The sequence below is a fragment of the Astatotilapia calliptera genome, chromosome 9, assembly GCF_900246225.1.
Source record: "Astatotilapia calliptera chromosome 9, fAstCal1.2, whole genome shotgun sequence".
Taxonomy (NCBI): Eukaryota; Metazoa; Chordata; class Actinopteri; order Cichliformes; family Cichlidae; genus Astatotilapia; species Astatotilapia calliptera.
In genome coordinates, this window is record NC_039310.1 from 6,056,151 (window position 1) to 6,067,846 (window position 11,696).

Genomic DNA, 11,696 nt, shown 5'->3' on the forward strand with positions numbered 1-11,696 from the left:
GCTCAGCACCTCTGCCCTCAATGAATAGGCATGTTGAGTGACACCCTTTGAAGCAAGGGATTTCACAAGCTGGAATACTTTGTTCTCCTCTGAACTATTCAACATGTTTTGAGCAGTACGACTGTCACAGTAAGCGCAGCACAGACTTTGACAGAAAGCATCAAAGGCACAGGTGTTCATGACACAGTATTGTCCTTTGCCAAGTTTTACTGGTTGTTGATTATTTCCATTTTTTAACAGCCCTAGCTTTACTTTTTTCTTTTTCACAGCTGGATCTGAGTGGAGCCATTCAGGACAAGGGGAGAGGTATGAGGTCAATTTCCTCTTCTTTGGTGGAACTGCAAGGCCTCTCCAGTTTTCCAAAGCTGCTGTTTCTTCAATGTCCATGTCTGTGTCAATTTTGGGCTCCTGAGAGGGGTTATCATCCACTTCCTGCTCCACAAAGGCTTTGTGTGGATACTGACGCTTCACTGTACCATCCTGTCTGGCAACCTCTGCTTCTTTTCGTATTTGTTTTGCAGAACAGATCCGCATGTTCCCTTCAATAAAACCAAGATGACGTGCAATGAATTTATCTATCCTTATAGGGAGATTTTCATGCTTGAACAGACCATGTTTAATGTTCTTGAACTCTGCTTCAACATTAGCTGAAGTTGCAGTGAGCTTTACGCTCTGAAATAGGGGAACCATTACTCCAGTCCAGAGTGATAGGTATCCTTCCAATCTAATTAGGTGTGGGACGAGCTCAGGTAGATAGTGCATATTGTCTCGATCGCCATGATCTTCAGCATGGCACCTGCTCCCCTAACAAATATCTGCCACCCACTGCCTTAAGTCAGTGTTTATTTCTGTGCATGGATCCAATCTAATGTCTTCTTCTTACTTTTCATCAGAAACAGACATAGTCTCATCTGCAATTTTTCTTTTCAGATTTGATTTGGACACTTCTGACATAATGGGGTTTCCAAAACTGTCACAACCTTCTGTCTCACTTAATGCCACAATAGCAATGCTGCGTATTAGTACCTTTGCTTCTTCCAAGGATTGGGACTTGACCATTGATCACACGTAGAAATCCCTCACCCGATGAGGCTTTTTTCTCAAACAGTCCCACTGGCAAATCATTTTGATTAAGTGTGCCACATCCACTCTGATGAAACATGGTGGTAGTTTGTAGGATTTTTTCCGAAGCAAGACACCAGAGCATTCATTAATGTAGCTCTTCAAATTTGAATGATGTGTTAAAGCCTTAACTAAAGCACCAAGTAAAGCTAAGGAGAAATCACAGATGGCCTCCTTTGGGATTGGTGCTCCAGCACGAATCCATTCAGATAACCATCCTGTGATTGCCTGGACATCATGTCTCTCTGACAACATTTGCACCACTGAAACGTGAGAGTTGTCCCTTCCTGTTAACACACCTTGATACAGGAAGATATTTCCAGACAAACCATTAGGCCTGAGAAGCTTTTTTACAACTGAGCCAGTCGCATCAAAGGCGACTATGGGGTGCTTTTCAGTCTTGTACATCAGCATTTGAGTGTGACTCCAGTAGTGACAGAAGAACTTATCTAATCCAATGTCCCAAATGCTTCCACTGTGAGGGGAACTGTAGTTTAATGAGTGGAGAGACAGTATTGGGTTTTTATGAGCAACTTCTAGTTAATTTTGTTCGTGTTTGGCTTTGTGCAGAGTTGTCAAATTTGGTAGATGGCTTGGCTCTGGATCACCAAAGTCCATCAGCTTTGCTGCCTCTGATGCTCTCCACACATGGGGCTGCAGTCTGCCTTCACAAAGTTCTTTTGTTACTTGTGCCCTCAGACTTCCGGACATGGCTCTCTTAGAAAAGCCAGTGTGCATGGATTCATCCGTGTTTGCCATTACACACTTCAGCACCATTGGACAGTGATTTTCAGGTTCCTTTTCACATGCAATGTACAGCTGGCCACTACACTCTTTGCAAAAGCCTCTGATTTTAATAAAACAAGATACTGTTCTGGGGTACACCTTGGCTCGTTTAAAAGTAATGGTGCATGTACTTTTAACCTCTTTCCAGATTCCCTGGTTTACAACATGAGTCCATGTACCTGGCTTCAAAATTGTGTATTCCCTTTTCATGAAAGTATTCTTTTTGTATGTGACTTTATGTAGAATCATATGTATCCACTGTTCAAATGGGAGCTCCACATTGAAAGTCTTGCAGTCTTCGTTTTGAAAAGGAGAGCTGCTTTGTTCAAAATCATTATCATTGTCAGTCAGTCTCTCTTCATCACTGTAATCCAGAGCAGCCCATACATTGTGTCTGTTTAATTTAACAAAAGTGTAAAGAGCTTTTGGTGTCATCTTTTCACCAACTTGTTTGCATAGATTTTGCCATATGTCATCACTTGGAGTTGAAACTTTTCCATTTTTTATGACTGCTTCTTTAGAAGCACGAAGGACTTCAAATAGTGCAATTTTGTCCACCACTGATTTCTTTGGCATCTGTCAAGCAACAATTAAAAATGTGATATATTACTGCTATAATTTGGTTATAACTTTAATTCTACATCTTTAAGTGGACATAAAAGTACTTACTTTGATACACTGTTTTGACGTAGTAAATTGAAGTGTTGATGATTGCTGTTGCTCATGGGATCTAGCTTAAAAATGCAAATAAGATAGCTAGCACATGTTTTCTTCAAGTCTTGTTTTTTTCTCTCAGAAGAAGAATGTGTATGATAGCACCCCTGGTGATCACAAACCAAACACAGGTTGCTATGTTTGTTTTTTTGGCAGAGTTTATCAGTTTATCCTTAACACGATCTAGTTCAAAATTCATTTGATCGGTATAAAAATGAATTCAGTCAATGTTCAAAGCTCATCATTAAAATACTTGTAGATAAATCCAGACTCTGTTGAGATAAATCTGTGTCTGTGTCAATCCCACACGTGTTTAATAGCCCACTCATTTAATAGCCCTTTGTGACCATGGCTACAGAAGTTTGACTCTTGCAAAAAATATAGGTTGGCCCTTTCAGGTAACATTGACAGTTACCTAAGATTCACAGTTCTGCAGGCTGTTTGGAGCCTTTGAGTTCAGATTTCCTGAATCACTGAAGTGCACTCCTGTGTATGTTAATTTTATACAACTTGGTCATGACAGCCCACATACAAATGACAGCACTTTTGTTAATATTAGCATTTGACTTAAAAGCTACAGTTCACATATTATTAGGTTAATGTTTTAACAACCATTAGCATTTTAGCATATACCCTGCTGGTAGCACACTAGATGGAGTAAGGTAATGTTAAGAAACATGGTAGTCAGTGATCAACAACAAGCTTATTGGCTCAAAACACCTTATCTAATTATAAACTGATACGCACCTACTAGCATGCCCCTTTAAATTTCTTCATAAATGTTATTTAATGTTATTATTACGGCAGCACGGTGGTTAGCACTGTTGAGTGCAAGAAGGTCCTGAGTTCAATTCCACCATCATGCCAGGGTCTTTCTGTGTGGAGTTTGCAGGTTCTCTCCCCGTGTTTGCGTGGGTTCTCTCCGGGCTCTCTCCAAAGACATGCAGCTTGTGGTGATAGGTTAATTGGTTAATCCGAATTGCCCATAGGTGTGAATGTGAGTGCGAATGGTTGTCTGTCCCTGTGTGTTGGCCCTGTGACAGACTGGCAACCTGTCCAGGATGTACCCTGCCTCTTGCCCTATGACAGCTGGGATAGATTCCAGCACCCCCTGCGACCCTTAAAAGGATAAGCAAATGGATGGATGGATGGAATTTTATTAATATCTTTAAAATAATAGCACCACAAACAAAATTTTTTGCAGCACAAACCTGTGACATCAACTTTTGTTTGATTTGGGTGATGTGGGGGGCTGGTTGACCTTTTGACGTTTGCATTTTCATTAATGTCTTTAAAACAGAGGCAGCACAAACGACAATTTTAGCAGCACAAACCAGCACAAACGTAGCACAGTTGATTGACACCAGTTTTGTTTGATTCCATTAATGTGGGGGGGCTGGTTGACCTCTGATGACCTCTAGAAATTCTCTTGAATATCTTTAAAATGATAGCAGCAGAAACGACAATTTTTGCAGCACAAACCAGCACAAACCAGCACAAACGTAGCACAAACGTTTGACATCAATTTTGTTTGATTCCATTAATGTGGGGGGGCTGGTTGACCCTTTGACCTTTACATTTTCATTAATATCTTTAAAATGAAAGCGCCACAAACGACAAGTTTAGCAGCACAAACGTAGCACAAACGTTTGATACCACTTTTGTTGGATTTGGGTAATGTGGGGGGGCTGGTTGACCTTTTGACCTTTACATTTTCATTAATATCTTTAAAACAGAAGCAGCACAAACGACAATTTTTGCAGCACAAACCAGCACAAACATAGCACGGTTGATTGACACCCATTTTGTTTGATTTAATTAATGTGGGGGGGGGGGCTGGTTGACCTCTGATGACCTCTACAAATTTTTATTAATATCTTTAAAATGATAGCAGCACAAAGGAAAAGTTTTGCAGCACAAACCAGCACAAACGTAGCACAAACGTTTGATACCACTTCTGTTGGATTTGAAGAAGGTGGGGCGGCCAACTTCACTCACATTCTGCAGCTTCCATAGAGGCTGGATTCTTCTTCTTCTCACCCCAACCGGTCGCAGCAAATGGCCGCCCCTCCCTGAGCCTGGTTCTGCCGGAGGTTTCTTCCTGTTAAAAGGGAGTTTTTCCTTCCCACCGTTGCCAAAGTGCTTGCTCATAGGGGGTCATATGATTGTTGGGTTTTTCTCTGTATCTATGAAGCGCCTTTAAGGCGACTTATGTTGTGATTTGGCGCTATATAAATAAAATTGAATTGAATTGAATTGAATTCTGTCAACGACCGTGGCAGTAGCAGACTGTGGAGTTGCAGGTTAAAAGCTGACCCAAACACAGGACTCTGATGACGATGATGAACAGGGAGTGTATTTACCGTGGACGATACCAAAAAACTGTATACAAAATCAGGAACTGTGGCTACCCTGGTGAGTCTTCCTGAATCCCACACAGTGCACAAGTGTCTATGAAAAAGTAAAAACAGCCACCCAAAAAACACCCCTGTTCCCACATCGTGACTCCAAAAATCAGGCTTTGCTCCCCGATTCCTGGCAATACATAACACACAGGTTAGCAGGATCATTCACAATAGCGAGGGTTTTTTTTTTCATACAAAGTCCACAGCTGTACTGATAAGTGGGACTTTAGAATCCAGCGCAGACTGGAGCTCAGCCACACTCTTAAATAGGTCACTCCTGACAACAGTCATCTGCTACAGCTGGCTTTGGATGATGGTAGCTGTAGCTGCCTCCAGCGTAGGAACACCTCTGGGGTCGCGATCCCTCTGGCAACCCAAAACTTCCAGGAGCATGAACACATAAAAATACGCAGGGAGACGGGGTGGGGGGTATTGGAAATTTGTCAGTTAGAAAAATGAAAAATGTCAGTTATTTATCAGTAATATGATGTCAGATGAAATGATAGTATCTTATATCTCCAAATGGAAATGTATTAAGCCGTGAGAGGAGCTGATATCCAGTTCGCTTACATTTCCAGATATCACTTAACTTACCGGACATTTTCATTTGGGTAAGTTCTATATATGTTCATATCACTCTTTATAGCTTAATAATATTATCGTTGGAGGTCTCGGAGGTTATAGAAATTGCGAACAAACATCGAATGGGAGTGACTTTGCAGACATACGTGCTATGTAACGATTCACTGATTCTTTCGCACAACTGTAGGGAAGCCTGCCTATGAAATGGCTGTAATATCTTGCCCGATTATCAATGTGGTAGTTTGCATCAACTTTACAATTATGGACACATAATATGACAACGAGATTTTAGCAGTTCATTGACAAATGTATAACATTAATTGTGGTAGGGGGTGAACCATGGCTATTACACTCGATGCACTCCAGCTGACACCTTGGTTTGAATGACAATGTACTCACAGTTTGGCGGCTTGAAAATAGCCAAATCTTGCACCCAGCCGTTAGTAAATTGGATGTGCGCCTCCAGCGATTTGTAATTACGAAACTGGTTCGCAGTGTAAGCGCTTACTCCACAAGCAAGATACATAAAGATATCGGGGTAGGATAATGGCGGTAAGTCGTCGGTGGTTTTTACTCAACTGCCGTATTTCATATGGGTCCACATTTGCGATCCACTCTATTTTTTTCAAGTAACCGCCGCTTCGCCTGTGGACGCAATCGGTCTCTATACCGTCCATTTTCTTTTGAGCTTCTTTTAAGCATGTTTATTGTGGTCGTCGTTCCAACACAGTGTGTTTGTTTTGATTTGTGGACCCGGAAGATGGTGCCACGCTCCCACAATACATTGCGGCATGACATCAACTCCAAAGCCCTATACATATGTACTATAATAAGACATCCCTTACTGATGATGATAAACAACTGCTATGCACTGCAAATTGGAAAAAGCACCAACAGATGATAATCTCTTGGTGCTTTTTTAAGAGTCTCGCTGCAGCATTCTGCACAGTCTGAAGACAGATGGAGATATCATCTGAATTTCAGGAGCGGGACCACTCCTCCTTCATGCCCCCTTCGGCCTCAGGTTATAAAACCCCCCCTTCTCCAATACCTGCTCTTCTCATTTTTATGCGAACACCCCTCGTCGTCAGACGCCTTGCAATTCTAAGAGCTTGATTCTTACTCACCCTTCGGCCCATTACCATGGATTCCTCGTCACTCAGCCCATCGGACCAAGCCCTCACTCTTTCTCCACCTGATTTTCCCCGGGCAGTTCGGGATCTGCAAACTGATCTCCCCAGTGGAGCCACTGCGGAGTGCCCTATTACAGCTGGCCCGTCTGGCGCGCCTTCCAGCAGCCGTCCTCGCCGCGCAGCCGTCAGGTCTGCCATTCGCATTCCCCGGACCTCCTCTCTCCCCTTCCATGCAAAGCTACAACCTCCGATCCCCTCCCAGTAAAAGTTCTCGGCAGAGCTCCACTCCGGATCACCCTGAGGGGCGTCTCTGGCCCGTGATCGCTCTCAGCCTTCAACTCCGAGGATGCGCCACCGTTCCCACGCTCCGGTGAGGTCTCCCGAAGATTCTCTGCCCACGAAGATCTCCGACTGGACCATCGCCCATCTCCAACGTGTTCTGAAAGAGAGAAGCATCTGCTTTTGTCAATCCGATAACATGCCTCTCTCTGCATCTGCTAACCTTCGCCAACAAATCATCGCTGGTAAATATGTAGATTTAGCTGAGCTCATTCTCCCTGCTCTTCCTAGGGTGATTGATGGCCACAACAGTTCCATTATTATACGTGATGCGGCCCCTTCTCGGTGGAAAGAGCTCACTCCGGTCGAGTTTTCTCTAGTCTTCTCGTTATACAGAGGCGTCCTCTGCACTGCTTTTCCCTCCCGAAGACAAGAGTTTGACTCCTATCTGACCATTATTCTCGGCCTTGCGTTACGATTTGGCGGCACCGGATTTTATCAGTACCACATCCAGTTTGCTTCTCAGGCAGCTGCTCACCTTCAGCAGTTTAACCAAGACACCTTCTGGGGCAGTCTCCATTAGGAAATCTCCTGCCGCATCTTCGCCGCCTATTAATAATAATAATAATAATAATGATGGATACTTTATTGATCCCCATGGGGAAATTACTTGTTTTTCTCTGCATTTGACCCATTCACTCAGTGAAGCAGTGGGCAGCCCACTAAGCAGGCGCCCGGGGAGCAGTGTGTAGGGACGGTACCTTGCTCAGGGGTACCTCAGGGTAGCCGTTAAGTGGATTCGAACCGCCGACCTTCCGATCATGGGGCGACCACTTTACCTACTGAGCTATCCCTGCCCCTATTCTTCTCTCTCCTGCAAGTTGTGCGGCACCCCATCACATCTCGCTTCTGCCTGCATAATCCCAGCCCAAAGCAATCCAGACTTCGTCAACTTCTTAGTAAAAGGTTTCTCGGAAGGCTTCCACCCAGGGATCGTCTCCCAGCCATCGGTTTCTTGCACTTGCAAAAACCTGCAGTCAGCACTCAAAGAGGCGATCGTGGCTCAAAGAGTTGGCAGTTCGTCTTGTAACTGAAAGGTTGCTGGTTCGAGCCCCGGCTCGGACAGTCTCGGTCGTTGTGTCCTTGGGCAAGACACTTCACCTACCGCTTACTGGTGATGGCCAGAGGTGCGATGGCGCGCTATGGCAGCTTCTGTGGGCAGCTGTGGCTACAACTGTAGCTTGCCTCCACCAGTGTGTGAATGTGAGAGTGAATGAATAGGGGAATTGTACAGCGCTCTGAGGGCCCCGAAAAGCACTATATAAATGCAATCCATTGTTGTTATTATTATTATTATTAAAGACCCAGAAACCATCGACAGCCTGCTCACCAAGGAAGTCAGGGAGGGTTTCATGATCGGACCCTTCCCTGAACCTCCCTTCCCCGAACCTCCCTTCCCCCTCTTTTGCATCAACCCTCTGGGCATCACCACCAGGAAATATTCTGGAAAAAACCGCATCATCTCGATCTTTCTACTCCCCACGGCAGTCAGATTCCAAGTATAAATAGCCTCATTCCCAGCGACGACTATCTCAAATACTTAACAGTGAACCATGTCATTTCTCTTATTAAACTCACCGGCAGAGGTGCATGGCTTTCTAAAGCCGAGATCACAAGTGCCTTTAAGGTCTTGCCGATTCACCCCAACTTCTGGCACCTGTTTGGAGTCAAGTGGAGGGATGCCTATTGCAGACCTTCGGTTGCAATAGCAGCCCCAAGCTCATCGATTCACTCTCCGAAGCTCCATGTTGGATCCTCTCTAACAACCATAAGCTGCCTCTTTCGTTCACCTCCTCGATGACTTCCTAGTCATCTCCCCTCCCATGTCACCACCAGCTCATGGGTTATCCACTCTCAGGTCAGTCTTCTCCGAACTCGGTGTTCCTTTGTCAGAAGAGAAAACAGAGGGACCTTCAACATCCCTGGAGTTCCTCGGGATAAACCTCAACACTGAACGTTTCCAGGCCTCCTTGCCCATCAAAAAGCTCAATCGCATCACCCTTCTCCTCCAAAACTTTCTCCTCGCTCCCACTTGCTCCAAACGACAGCTGCTCTCCCTTTTGGGAGACTTAAACTTTGCTCTACGCATAATCCCTCAAGGTCGCTCCTTTATCTCTCACTTGCTTTCACTCGCTACATCTAAATCATCACTCCTTGACTCCATCACACTGGATAGCTCTTCCAGGGCTGAACTGCGTCTCTGGCAACTTCTGCTCCCTAACTGGAACGGCATCACCTTCTTCTATGATCATCAGCTGTCCCACCCCGATGACGTTCAGCTCTTCACAGATGGCGCCCCTTCTGCTGGCTTTGGGGGCTATTACGGTCGAAGGTGGTTCTCTTCAGCTTGGCCTCCCAAGTTCCGTGAATATATCCACGATCTGTTCCTGCCTTCATCAGCCGTTTACGAAATCTACCCGGTAGTCATCGCAGCCTTACTGTGGGGCCACAAATAGTCAAAAAAATCCATCCTCCTTTGGTCCGACAACTTTACCGTAGTCGACATTATCAACAAAGGCCGAAGCAATTCTCCTTCCTTCATGCGGCAGCTCACGTGGTTATCAGTCACCCATCAGTTCCTAATCAGAGCAGAACACATTGCAGGCCACTTCAATTCCTTTGCTGACTCCCTGTCTCGTCTCTCCCTCCAGACATTCAGAGCCTTGGCGACCCACGCAGAGGCAGCTCCGACCCCAGTTCCTCCATTTTCCGCCACGATGTTTGAGATCTAAATCCCAGCATCGCAGAACTCATCAACATCTCCCAAGAAGCGATTATAAATAGCCTTGCAGCAAGTACATTGTCCTCCTATTGGACCGCTTGGAACACGTTCCGTTCATTCCATCATAACTTCAACCTGCCCTCCCCGTCATTCGACATTGCAACAGTTTCCAGCTTCATATCTCATGCATTCCGGTTCCTGAGCATCAAAATTCCCACCATAAAGACATACCTCAGCGGCATCAATTTCTTTGCCAAACTGCTCACAGGTTCACCATGCCCAACCATTACGTCATCCCAGATATCACTACTTATCAAAGGTCTCCAGCGTCAGTCACCTGCCACGACCCTACACCACTTACCCCTAACTTCAGATCTTCTACTTCGCTACATCTCTACCCTCCGGCTGAAGTATAGCGACTACTTCCTGGCACGCACACTCGAAACCATGTTCCTGCTCGCCTTCTTCGGCTTCTTACGCTGTTCCGAGTTCACCTCCTCATCTTCAAAGTTCCATCCGACTCTTCACCCGTGCTTGAGTGACATCCACCCAGTCTCGAAGACTGCCTCATTTTCTCCCTCAACGAAGCAAAACCAATCAATCGGGCAGCCCCACGCCTATATACTACTTCAAAATAAACTCACCTTTAAGTCCCTTCGAATCACTAACCCACTACCTCGACCTCAGAAAATCTCAGCACGCCTTACCTTCAGATCCTCTGTTCATCACCGAATCTGGCCACGCCCCAACCAGGACATGGTTCCTCTCACACTTTCGTCAAGTGCTCTTGTCCTCCGGGATTCCTCCAAATCTCTTCTCTGGCCATTCCTTCCGCATCGGCGCAGCGACTTCTGGCTCCCGCAAAGGAATCCCCAACCACTTAATCAAGCTCCTGGGTCGATGGTCATCACAAGCCTACCTGCTATACATTCACAACAATTGCTCCTGTAGGGGATGCCTTCTTGGAGGATCTGCCCGGCCCGAGAGCCGTCGCCAGTCCCCTTAAAGGCCTTCTCCAAACCGCAGCACTATTCACACTTCCTCATCCCTCATTGCCCATTGTTACCAAGGATGTGGTCCCCACTAGTGAATTAATCAAAGTGAGGCAGCAGTTTGCTGATTTCTGCCTTGTGACTTTTATATTAATCAGCCTAATAGCGTAGATGCTTTCTCCCTGCTGAAGACAATTGACAAAAGGTTATTCATATTTAAGCTCTAATTTGGCCATTTTTTCTTCTTTTTGTGTTTGTTTGTGGCCTAGATGGCCTGACTCAGCGGGTGGGGGTAAATGCTGTTTCTGAGTTTGCCTTCACCCAGGCAGTGCAGAAATGTCTCCGCTATGCTCCAGATCACATGGGTGGTGCAGGATGCCCGATATCCAGCCCGATCCCCGAGTAAACTTAAAAAAACAAGTGACCTGTAACCAATACATGTAACATCCGATCCGGATGGGCCTGGACCAGCTTGCTCTGGTGGTTTGCAGAGTATGGGGGTGCCTCCTGGGGTCAGCGTGGAGCTGGCCCCAGGGAGGGGCCCCTCCCTTCCTTCCCTCCCCATCTCAAGCTGCCTCCCTCATCCCACTTCACCACAATCACCCTTGGGGTAAAGGTGTGTCACCGGGTGCGTGGGAGGCACTCCCCCTCTGTCCCCTTCTGACTGCCTGTGCCTCAATTTTACCCCCACAGTTGGAGTTGGCCACCCAATTGAGGTGTGAAATGTGGGGCCTCCCTGCTGCTGCGGAGTTGGGGTGGTCTGCTTCTCTCCACCCCAAGGAAGAGGGTAACACTACCTGGGTCTGGGTGCAGTTTTCCCCTCCAAGGGCAAGGGTACCTAGAGCTGGGGTATAGAGTACGCTTGGGGAGTGTGATTGTGTGTACAGTGTCTATTTATTTC

At 45.8% G+C, this 11,696-nt stretch overlaps 1 pseudogene; it reads left to right on the forward strand.

Moving 5' to 3' along the window:
* Positions 1 to 6,155: 6,155 nt before the first annotated feature.
* Positions 6,156 to 9,813, forward strand: LOC113029876 (uncharacterized; annotated as a pseudogene).
* The last annotated feature ends 1,883 nt before the right edge of the window (positions 9,814 to 11,696 follow it).